Source organism: Henckelia pumila, chromosome 4 (assembly GCF_033568475.1).
Source record: "Henckelia pumila isolate YLH828 chromosome 4, ASM3356847v2, whole genome shotgun sequence".
Classification (NCBI taxonomy): Eukaryota; Viridiplantae; Streptophyta; class Magnoliopsida; order Lamiales; family Gesneriaceae; genus Henckelia; species Henckelia pumila.
This window is the reverse complement of record NC_133123.1, coordinates 126,532,188-126,545,673: the sequence shown is the minus strand read 5'-3', so window position 1 is coordinate 126,545,673 and position 13,486 is coordinate 126,532,188.

Below are 13,486 nucleotides of genomic sequence, written 5' to 3'. Positions count from 1 at the left end.
TATCCAAAGAAAGATGACTATGTTTACATATGGATCCCCTACGTCGTTTTTAAGTATTTTATTCTCAATTTTTAAAGGCTAATTTGTGTCATTTTTCAAATTTTTTCAGGCTTTAAATTCTAAAATTCGAACGCAAGGCGTGCCCGCCCCATTAATCGAGCGCCCGCGCCGATGCCTGAAGTGTTTTGCAAACGCAAGGCGCGCCCGCGCCACTACATCGAGAGCCCGCGCCTCCCCTTCGCTTCACTGAATTAAGAAGAGCGCACAACTTGCGCTATCGCGCCTCTTAATGGCGCACAACAAGCGCTATCGCGCGAGGGAAGGTGCAAGACGAAGCGCTATCGCGCACCCCTTATGAGCGAGAATCATGCGCTATCGCGCATCTTAATAGCGCTATCCTAGGCGCTATCGCGCACACATTAATTCAGTAGTTTAAAAGCCCACTCCAGAGTCTACTCCTTCCAGACTTTAGAAATCATGATCCAGGGAATCGATTCCATCTTTAAATCTCACACACTGGCACGATCATCGTAAATCCTCTACTCAACAAAATATCATCATCTCAAGGATTTTGATCTTGATTATAAGGCAGAGATTCTCAGAATTGGTCTTCCTCCATCTACGCTTGTTTCTGGGAATCTAGCAGGGTTTGGAAAATGTTATTCGTGAACGGTACAAAAGCTGAAACTTTATCTATTACATTTGATTCGTGATAAATGTTGTGATTTGAGGCTATTGAGTTGATTGAATTTTGGTGTGGAGAACGATGGAGGCAGTGAAATTCTATATCATTTTATTTGTGCCTACCAAGTGTTTGTTGAATTGCTTGGGTTGTATTTGAACGTTGGTTGCTGGAATTGGTTGGAGCTTAGTGCATTGTTTGAGGCATTTGATTTGATTTGAGCTGAATTATTGAGTTAAAATGCCACCGAAAACCAAAGGGAAAGGAGCAATTTCTTCGTCCTCTGCTGCTTCATATGATAGACACAGATTTTGGAATGCCACAGCAGATGAGTATTGTTTTGATGTAATGGAGCGAGGGATGCACAAAGAAAGAGGAATGAGTTTGAGAGAGCATAGTGCGCCGACGTTAATTGAAGCTAAGAGAAGAGGTTGGGAGACATTTGTGAGGAGTCCACCAGATGCTGTTATATCATTGATTCATGAGTTTTATGCAAATTTGATGGTAAAACATGTGAATCTGAAAGTTCGAGTTCGAGGGAAATTGGTAGCATTTGATAGGACTACGATTAACAGTCTCTATGACATGCCGGACTTGGACATTGAAGAGGATGAATATGAGGTATTCAAGAATCATTCATATCCGGATAACATTGTACTTCAGACCTTGTGTGAGGATGGGGCGGAATGGAAGAGGAATGCAAAGGATGAAGCTGTGAAATTTCCATCCATTTTTCTCCGCAGAGAAGCTAATAATTGGTATGAGTTTGTGGCTGCAAGGATGTTGCCATCTGGGCATACATCTGATGTGACTAAGGTTAGAGCTGGTCTTGTTTACTGCATTGTCACTGGAAAGTCTGTTGATGCTGGGAGGGTGATTCAGGAGTCTATTATTGCTGCAGTTAGAGGTTCCTCGACTATCATTTTACCCCACTCGTCTTTGATTACTCAACTTTGCCGGTTAGCTGATGTTGAGTGGGATGATACAGAGCAGATTCTTCCAATTCGAGGTCCTATAAGAATTACTGGTGCACTGCGACGGGACAAGAAGAAGAAAGCAGCCAGTACTTCTGAACAAGCAGAAGAACCACCACAGCACTCTGAGCCCCTACCACACTTTGAGACAGCACCTTCCCATTTGGAAGAGCATATTTCACTACCATCACATCCGGCCACTGAGTATTCTACTCGTGATGATTCTACGGCAGTGCTTGCTCAGATGAAGAAGCAGTGGAAGATGATGCGAGAGCATATGACATACATGCATGACTTCACTGCTGCTCTCGCCCAGAATTATCCGCCCGCTGTTGTGCCTTATCCTCCTCCTCCGCAGTGGTCTTCTGATGATACTGCTGCTGCACCTTCTTTCCATGGAGATGATGATGATGACGCCGAGTCCTGATGCTCGGTGTCGAAGGTATGAGTCCCTTGTTCTTTTATTGTTTTTAATCATTAGGAACAATGATTACATTAAGTTTGGGGGGGTGATTTAGTTTTTGAATGTTTGATTTAGTTGTTTGATTGAGTAGTTGAATTTTTGTGTGCTTTTATAGATAAAATTTTTGTTGAGTTTAGTTTGTGAGTTGAGTTGAGTTTAAAAGAAGTTGAGAAATATATGGATGCATGGCTGATGAAAATTTTTGTTTTGTGCTATAACTGAAATTCATGATTGTCTACCTATCTGACAAATATTTTTGAAAAAATGAAACCAAGTAGATGAATAATTTCCTATCTACTCTGTGATTAATGCTTGAATCTGATTTTTGAGACATACAGACATAGATATGATTGAGACATTGTTTGAGATTTTGGGCCTAATTTTCATTGAAAAATTTTATCCTTGGTTGCCTATTTGAGCTTACGCGTATATGAGTACAGTGAGGTACGAGAATTCTGAATTTGTTGAAAATCATCTTTAACTGCTGATGATTATTTTTTCTGCACTGATTGAATTTGTATGAATTAATTGTGGATTGAGACTTGTCTAGAACTAGTTCAAACACTTTTCGAGGTGCAATACGGGCAATAACTGAGATTAGGAATGATTTAGGCGATTTTTCTGAATGCGTTTGAGCCTTTCAAGCTACCTGAATTATATTTATCCCTAGTACCTTGTTTGAGCTTTATTGAAAATCGAATGGCATGCGTGCAAACGTGTGATTAAACCCTTATTCGTAATTATTTCAAGGTCCTACATTGACTACCTGATTAGCCTATACACTAATTCCTACCTTTAAGGGAGTAATTTGAATGCTTAAATGTTATATGCTCCTAGTTTTATTTGTGAAAAAGGAATGATGTGGTGGTGAATTGAAAAAAAAATGTGGTTGAAAAGTTGTGAAAGAAGTTGTGAGAAAGTTGAAAAAAATGAAGTGAATTGAAAAAAAAATGTGGTTGAAAAGTTGTGAAAGAAGTTGTGAGAAAGTTGAAAAAAATGAAGTGAATTGAAATAGATGTGAAATTGTGAAGAAAAGGAGTCGAAATGAGTTAGAGCATGAATATGAATTACTCCTTATTTGAATTCTTATCCTTCATTTGTAGCCTTGAGCCAGACCTTACATTATAAGCTTATTAAGTCCTATTAACCGAGTCTCAGTTGCCTAATATACTAGTGGAGAAGAGTTGCGAGAATTTAGCCTATGGACTGTTGATTGATGCTTTTAATGACTATGAATTTTGATCGAAACACGCACACACGCTTATTCTTTGAATTTACCTATTTGTGAGTGTTTTTGATTTTATATCCTATTTTTAATCCTATGCTATCCTTGAAAAGACCTCATGATCTATGAATGTTTGAATTGAACTTGGATAAAGGTGTTTTGAAACGTTAGTTGCGGAGATTGTGAGTTTATGCGGTTATTTTATTGTGACTGAAATTTTCAAGTGTTAGTAAGGTGGATGAGATTGGATTTGAAATTTTTGAAATCACTGCTGATGCCGTTGTTTCATAATATTTCTTGACTATTCTTGTGAGTTGTTTTTTTTTGAGTTTTTTGGATTTGAATTGTTTTGCTCGGGACTAGCAAAAGTCTAAGTTTGGGAGTATTTGATAAGTTTATTTTATACACTTAATTTAGTTATGATTTTAATTGTTAATTATTTATTTCGAGCAGATTTATGTGGGTATTTTAGTGTTTTTGTGTTTGTAGGAAATTATGGAAGTTATGAGAATTTATTTGGAAAAAGAAGAAATTAAAGGAGAAAAGAGAGAATAAAAGAAAGGAACGATTAGTGAAGTGAAAGAGAAATAGTTATGGGCTTTTGTTATTGGGCCAAGGAAGAAAGATTAGCGCTAAAACTTAGCGCATGAAGAAGCGCTATCGCGCAATGCCATGTTTCTGGGAGAATTGGAAGAGCGAACTGAAGGCGCGCCCGTGCCGATTTTAGCGTGCCCGCCCTGTGTTGATTTGGAAAGATTTTAATTAATCGGGAAATAATTATAGGGCTTGATTTTTATGGGCTTTGAGAAGCGATATAAAAAGAAAATTTCATCTGATAGGAGAAAGAACAACAGGAGAGCCGCCACACCTAAGCAGATATCAGGGTTTAGACGTGAGATTTTCTAAGGAATTCTTGGAGCTTAACTGAAGAACGAAGACGGAGTTTGATCATCCGGACACGGCGTCGACTAAGGATTTGTTTACTTTATATTTTATTTATTTTATTCTGAACATGTTTGGATTTATTATTTGTTTATTTCAGAATTTTATTATGAACTAATTTTATTAGTCTAGAGGTCGGATGGAACCTGGTGTAGACACTTTCATGAATTCTTGATTTTATTGGATTGAGTTTTTTCTAGATTAATTGTTTTTTTTAGAATTGATTGTCTTTTCAATTATCTGATCAATAATTGATTTGTTATATTTATTTGAAATCTGGCACTCGGGAGAGGAGATTTTGAATAGGACATTAGAAATTACACTATTAATTGTTTATCTGACTCGGGAGAGCTTATAACTTTAATGGAGCTTTTAAAAGAGAACATAGTTTTGAATTGATCACTGCAAGTAGATTCTTAATAGGGATATTGGAATTGAATTGTAGTTGATATATTTTATTCGGCACTCGAGAGAGGGAATAATTACACATAAGTGTTCTTGGCTATTAATTCTTGAAATTCATGAAAATTAATTAATTAGGATTAATTGTTGTTGAAACCAGGTGAAATCTAAACCTCTAGACCATTATTCTCTGATTGATTATTCCTGAAAGTTGTGTGCGTGTTATCTAAAAATCATCTTATTATTTATTTTTATTGCAAAATTCTTAATTATTAATTTTCTAGATAAAGTTTGGACTATTTTAATTACAAGCACTAATATTTTCATTTTACTCTCTGAGGGATCGATATCTGAATTTTTCACTATATTAAAACTTGACACTCGTACGCTTGCGAGGAATTTTCACTACATCTACTACTAGATATACGTAAATACTGACTGAGATTGTCAGCTGAGTATGTATGCTTATGTATATGTTGCATTTATGTGTTATGATACATGTTTTACTGATTTTTATACATACTGCATGTGCACATACATGTTGAGTCGTATCTCTTTTGAGATAGCCTTTCTCGTAGGGTTGCTTAGTCCTACACCTGTTATTACTGTATGTTTGTCTGACATCGGGAGTTACCGCAATGCGCGGATACTTATACTACGGTGAGTTATTCAGCATTTGGATTATCATATGGTACTACATACTCATTGGCACTTAGTCTGAGTAGTACTTGGTAATTGACAATTCACCCCAGTCATCTCATGCTGCATAAATCATATTAGTTTTGTATAGTCGTATTTACGTACTGAGCGTTAGTCGCCCACGTCCGTGGTGTTATCTTGGACACCTCATTCCACGAGACATGTATCAGGCTGGACGGAGCGAGTGAATCGAGGCAGGGTTAGATGCAGGTTCAGGAGCTGTTGGGAGTTATGTACCTACAATCAATTGTATGTTGTAAATATGAATTGGAAAAATACATTTGGGTTTTTAGTACCGATTATATTCTGTCGGTTTTTTTTTGGTAGTAGTAGGTTTTTAAGTTTGCGCAATAAACTATGTTGTATAATAAGGCTTCGTTTGGTAGCCTATATTAATAATTTGTGTATAACTCATCTTATCCAATCTCATATTTTTCTCGTCATATTATTTATTCATCTACTAATTATTTATTTTACATCAATCAAATCATTAATTATTTATTTTACATCAATCAAATCATTGAATTTAAATTATTACATTACTCTTTATAAATAATATCATTCATATTTTATTTATTGTTAAATGGACAAAATGATAATTTATTATTTTTATATAAATTTAATCGATCAAATCAAATAAATTATAATCTATCAATCAAATCAAATATCATATCCACTATCATTTTTTATTTATTTTTATTACATTATATTAATCATCTATGTATTATTTATCACAATATATCTACCAAACGATACCTAAGGCTATGTTTGGTTGGAGTATTAATAATTCATATATAAATTTATCCTATCTAATGCTACATTCTTCTAATCATATTATTTATCCATCTATTAATTATAATTTTACATCAATCAAATCATAAATTATTTATCTTAAATCAGTCAAATCATTAAATTTAAATTATTATATTACCTCTTATAAATAATATTATTTATATTTTATTTATTGTTAAAAGGATAAAATAGTAATTTATCATTTTTATATAAAATTTAATCAATCAAATCAAATCAACTATAATTTATAAATCAAATCAAATATTATATTCATTATCATTTCTTATTTATTTATTTATTATTACATTACATTACTTATCCATATATTATCAATCCTATCACCCGAATCAAACTGAACCTACTAGTTAAACAAATTGCATGTTGAAGACTACTAGTTAATAGGTATCATTACACATATATAATCATAAAAATATTTTTCGTATATTTTAAAATATTTCAATAATTATTTTCCAAATACCTTCCATTGGTGTTTGAGTCCATTGATTTGGTCATGGATTTGATTGAGGACAATTAATAGCCTATCAATTTTATCAGACTTTAGAGGGGTCCTGTCCTAACTCCTAGAAACACTGTTGACAGCTTGCTTCTATAGAAATTCCCCTTTTGAAATTTTAAAAAAATATATACATTTTCAAAAGTTTTTTTAACTTAAAAAAATAAAATAAAATCTCCGCTTGATTATTAATTTTGCGATAATGTAATAATTGAGAATAATAAATAATATAGCAGTGTCATGAAATTTTGAAGTTGACTGAATGAGTAACAAATATTATCTCTAATAAAAGAGCAATCAAAATTTTTTCCATTCGATTGAAATCATTTAAGTTATATAACTAATATTTACTATAATTTTTGATGTCCGCATAATTTGACCAATCATATGCTTCCACCTATCACATGGGGTAAAACCCATGAGATAGGATGAAATTTTCCATTTTTGATAGAGTAACAATATCGATCTTATAAGATATTGGGCAAAATGAAAACTAGAAAGGTTGATTTAAAATCTAGCTTCTATTTTTGTATAAACAAGGTAATTCAAATGTTTTTAAATACCATGTTCGGAGTTTTTTTTCTCTATAATATTTTTTAAAAAAATTTTATGACATGAAAATCAACCGTCATTAAATTTAATTCGATTCGATGCACACTAAGTAAATTTTTGAATTAACACAATATCCAGCAAAATACACTTGCTAGGTGAATTGCACTAGATATGCCCTAAACGATAAGCTAGTCCAAAAAAATTATTAGTGAGGGAACCGAAAGAATAAAAGTGTTGATAATGAAATAAAGAGAAAACTATCCCAAATATAACATAGAAATGAGTCATTTTTAATGTATAAAAATTGATGGGATCAGTCATAAATGGATATGGATGCTGAAATAGAAACCCTAATTGAAAACCATTTTCACTTTATTGAAAGTAACATAGTTATATAGAATATTTTGAAACTTCGTTCGGGAAAGTGATTTATTAGCGAGGTAAGGTTTACATAAGGTGGATCAATGAATATGATTTGGAGAGAGATAACATTTGATTGAGGAAGATTTCGATGTGTTTAAAACCCATAACAATTATTATCATCAAAATTATATAACTTGATATGAAGTATATTTGAAATTAACTTCAATTTTGTAAATCTAAAATCAAGATTTTGAAATCCATAATCTCAAACCCATCAATTCAAGGACAATCGGAGTGTTAGTTTTTATTGAAATTCGTAAAAGTATAAATGACAAAGTTACGTTGTGTTTTAATTTAATACAAAAATTAAAGTGGGAGTAACTACTTACAATTTTAATAAAAAAAATTCATCAATTTTTTTAACTATAAATTACACTCAACAAAAAGTAAGTTTGAAAGTTAAAAAAGTTTTATATCCGAACACATTTAATTACATATCTTTGGCAAGATATATATATTAATACTTTTAAAACATCAGACTTTTCTTTTCCTTAGTAAATGTGAGCTTGGATTTCATTAAGCGGCCGACAAGATGTTGATAGGACTATTGCTCTTATTAATTTCAGCTTACAGGCTATATAGCACAAAGTCTTGATCAGAATAATGAATAATGGAAATATTGTATATTCGGTCGTGTTTATTTCCTTCTTTTGTGATTATCTATATCATCAAATTTCAATTTTAATAATAGATTTTTTGATATTTCACAAATTTAGTCTTTTTTTGTTAGGAGTATTTTGTTTTCGTTTTTTTTTTAAAAAAAGATGGATGATATAGGATCGAAGGTTTGTCATTTTACCAAAAGCTATATGGAGTGGTAACAATATAACTCAAATATTTTAAACTGAATAACAACACAAGAGTCATTATTCGATATTCCCCGCAGAGATAATTATTGCATCACAACAGTCTTCTTCCAAATAATTGGACTCATTGAAAATAATGATTAATTAATTGATGTTTGACAATTGTTGCACCCAAAACAATCATTCTCTAAATAATTACATTCATTGTAATTAATGAGAATCAAACACATGGTCTTGATATCAATTATGAACAGAGCGTTTGTCGATTTTTCAAAATCTATAACGCGTGGTAAAAGTGCAACTCAAATATTTAAATCACACAACAATTCAAACGTCATGATTCGATCCCTCTCCCAATAAAAACAATTATTATATCTCAATAGTTGATTAAGATTGTATATTGATAAAAACATACGAGAGATATGACCGAAATTGCAAAAATGAAAAACAATTTTCTCATAAACTACAAAAAGAAAATTATATATGTTATATTATATATAAAGCAACAAATTAAGACGATATTTTGACAATTGCTATATGATAGTTGCTAACAGTAGATGTGTCTTCCTCAAAAAAAAAAAAAAAACAGTAGATGTGTCAAAACGAAGGGCTACGGTTCACAACTTACCAGCAACGGAATATAAGTGCAGGTCAGTTCGAATTTTAGAATTTAGATATGTTGAAAAACACTAATCTAAACTAATTCATTTTCGATGACGGTGACAGACTAATCCGACGAGTTTATGAATATTTTGCAGGTTGAGGGGGAACAAATTGCAATCCGTCGTAACCCACTATTATACCGGACAAACCAACTCATCATTCAATAAATTGAAAAATTATTAACTCAAACCATCTATTTTAAATGATATGTGGATGAACCCGATAAGATTAACTATTTTGACTATATAGAATGAAAATATTATTTCCTCCCTGACACCCTATGATAAATTATGCATTGAATGGATTTTACTACACACAACATACTTGCAAGTAAAATATAATAAATAATCGTTTTCAAAAAAAAAAATATATAATAAATAATATATTATAGAAAAACAACGCACGTTAGAAGTTTTCAGACACCGCAGGAAAAAATTCGCGTGATTGCGTGTATGCGTATAGGAAACGCCAATTCATCTATCCATATTTTTTAAAATGAATTTTTTTTTTAAAGATGCAATATTAAATAACCCAAAAAATATTATTTTGCGAAGTCAAAGATTCAAAAATGCCGTTGAGAATAATAACGTTAATCTTCATTGTTTTTTTTATATTAAAAAATAAAAATACAAAAAATAATGCAGTGTCATGCTTGACTCCATACACATACATACATACATACATACATAAAATGATCAATAAATATACATATCATACAATTTTCAAAAAAACAAAAAGTTTACATATTATACATGTTTAACTCTTGAGTCTTGACATGCGATTTAAAAAAAAAAATAAAACTCATGCGACACATGCATATGCAAATATATATATATATATATATATATAAATATATATATATAAATTAGTTAAAATATTAAATTTATATAGATTATTTTTATATGATTTTTATAATTGCGATGATAAACTTATTACAACTGTTTCTTGGATAATGAGCATTAAATAAATATAATATTTTTGTTTTAAAAAGTTCAATTAATAAAATAATCTTGAAAATAAAAATATGTACTTAATTAATTGAATTTCATAAAACTAATTCGACTTAAATACAAAATTTTAGGTAAAAGATTAAATCTATTTTTTAGTTGAATCACGTGTCAACTGATTAAGTTATCCGCATTAGTTCATATATTTAATCAATAATAAGTAATAATTCATGTATCAAAATATTTTTTTATCTGCTTAAATATAACTATAACTCAAATAAATGTGGGAATATTTAATTCGCGGGTACTCTCCATTTAAACAAAGCAGTGAAATAATTTTACAAAATTAGAGACAACAGGAAAGGAAGTAATTTAAAATGATAAATTACAGTTGTTGGTCTGTATATTTGCCTCTATAAAATTTGGGTTTTTTTTATGTGAGAGGACTTCAGATTTAATTTGTTATTTCTTCTTCTTTTTTTTAATTTTATAATATTTTTCGACGTGATGTACGCTAATATGACGTTGACGTATGGATGGGGTGCAATAATTTTTTCTGCTGAGTAGAGCGATTGAGCCATGTGGATTTAGTACGCTTTGCGATTTAAAAGATTTAAGTTGCATCATAACTATCAGTTATAGTTTTTGGTAAAACGAGAAAACGTTCGTTCCTATCGTTGATATCAGAGCCAAGAATCAAGATCACAGTTCAATTCTCATTGATTGCAAAAAGTGCAATTATTGGATGGGAGATTGTTGGGATACAATAATTATCTATGCTGGATAAAATGATTGAACCATGTCGCTTGAGCTGTTTTGCAGTATAAAAGATTTGAGTTGTACTTTGTCAAAATTGCATGATACATGACTAAAAAAGATTTGAGTTGCATCATTATCACCAGCCGTCACATCAATACTCTCATGAATTTGCCAAAATTAAATGATACATGACTAAAAAATGATTTGAGTTACACCATTATTAAAAAATTGAATGATAAATAAACATACATTGAAATTTTTCGATAATTTAAAATTCATACAATCATGAGATTATGTTGTATTCTTATATATTATTTTTGAACAAATAATAATTTTCATGTAATTATGAAAGTTACTATACAGCCATATTGTGGACACAATATAACCTGAGCTTACGTTTGATTTTGATTTTGATTTTGATTTTATTTTATTTTATTTTGTTTTGTTTTGTTTTTTGTTTAGTTTTTGTTTTTTAAAGAACATGATAATTAAAGGCATCCTATTTTCAGCTTCCTAGCAGCCCATCATGTCTCAATTCGATCTTTTTTCTAAAGGTATGAAAAGTAAATTTTTTAAAATATATGGTTTTTTTATATCGATCTTTTGCTATTTAAGTAAATTTATTTGTTTTAAGATCTAGCATGTGATTTATGTTAATTTATAAGTCAAAATATTATTTAGTAAATGCAAGTAGCAATTGATTACGCGTGCCAATTGAAAAATAACTATTTCATCTGTCTCAAATAGTATTTTAGTATATATATACATATTAAGTTATAGATTTTTAATGACTTTTGTGTACTTTAAAAGTTTAGAGGTATTCAATCTAAACTTTTATATACTCCATAAAAGTTTAGTGATATTCAAGATAAGTTTTAAAAGTCACGTGATACTCAAACTTGATTTTTAAAAACTCTATAAAAGTCTAGAGGTATTCAAAATATCAATAGACTTTTAACGACTCTATATAATTCTATTAAGTACAATAATTAAAGCATAAGGTACAACAATAAAAATTCAATAATTGTCTTTGGTTCAACCTAAAAATTTGGATTGACATTTAATTCAAACTCACAAACTTTTTTTTTCTATTAAAATAGTCTCTATACTAACACTAGTCTCATACTTTAACGTTCAAATTTTTTATTAGAGCGTTACTCAAACATACATACTTAAAAGATATAAAAATTTGCGAAAAATTAAAAAACTTTGCGAAAGAATCAAATTATTTATTAAATATGCATAATAAAAGTGCACAAAACAATGGAAAATAACATGCCGAAAATGGCCATCAAAAAAATAATAGAATTGTTATCCTCTCGTCAACTTAAAATTTGTTTGAACAACTTTCATTCTAAAAATTTTGCACTCATGCATCGCCCGCTGGACCGACCCCTGCCTCCTCTTCATGTCCACCCACGTAGTCATCAATGAATGCATCAACATTATCGTTACCTGCACCATTCAAGTATAGTGAGTCTAAAGACTAAACAAAAAAAATGCATAAAATGATTTTTCTAAACTTTAAAAGAGAAAAACATTATCATAACTTTCATGCTAAACGTAACATAAATGCATCTAAATGAAGCCATAACATAACATTTAGGTGTGATGAAGTATGTGAATTGTGGTAACCGTAATAATGAGTCATTCATAGGTTCCTGTTGTACAACAAGAATATGACATTATGCCCATAAACATACATTCTTTGGATAGCCGTTCCGGAGCTCATTCCGAAGTGCATATCCCGTATAACTGTTGCGTGTTTTTCGCTCGCAAGCGCACGATGTCAAGTTATAATATAGGAATTTAAGTCCAGATCGTTCCCACAGAGAATGAATAAATGATATTATATCAAATATTTGCAACTAATAAAATCTTAATCCTATGTAGAGCTACGAAAATGGTTTGATTTATATAAAAATAAAATTTGCAAGAAATAAAATTAAATAATCACGAGTTCACGAGAGAAAATTCAATATGCGATGAATGCTAGAGGTTCGACTTCACTTGACTGTACACCACAATTTATTTCTAATGATTGTTCCATTATAAAATCTTCTAGTTTATTAGCCAAGAATCCCTATTATTTTCTACTACCTCTTTCGAGTGTCAAGCAGAAATTCGTATTCAATAACAAACTCAATATCTCTATCAAAGTTCAATTATTAAATCCGGTAAATAGCACAAGAATTCTTTTAACGACTTCTATGGAGTTATATGCCTCTCAAACAGTATAAACACCAAAGATGTATTTTCCTATGTCGTATTCAAAATCTCCTCTCTCGAGTGATAAATTCTAAATAAAATATCATTCAATTTATGACCAGTAAATTGAAAGCATTAAGATCAGGAAAACACAAATAAACTGTGCGAAGAAATTTAAATATATAAATCAAAATATGTCAATCATGGTTTCCAGTCAAGATCCGTCTACCTCTAGACTAAGAAATTAGTTCATAACACAATTTAAAATCAAACAACACATGTTTTTCCAACAATCCATAAACTAAGAAAAATAGAGTTCAAGAAGAAACTAGAACGAATTAGAATTAAGCTTTTTCGTCGCCGGATGCCACCGTCTTCCATCTTCGTACCGAATTCTCGAGCTCTTGTGCACTTTCAAACTCTCAATAGCCGTCC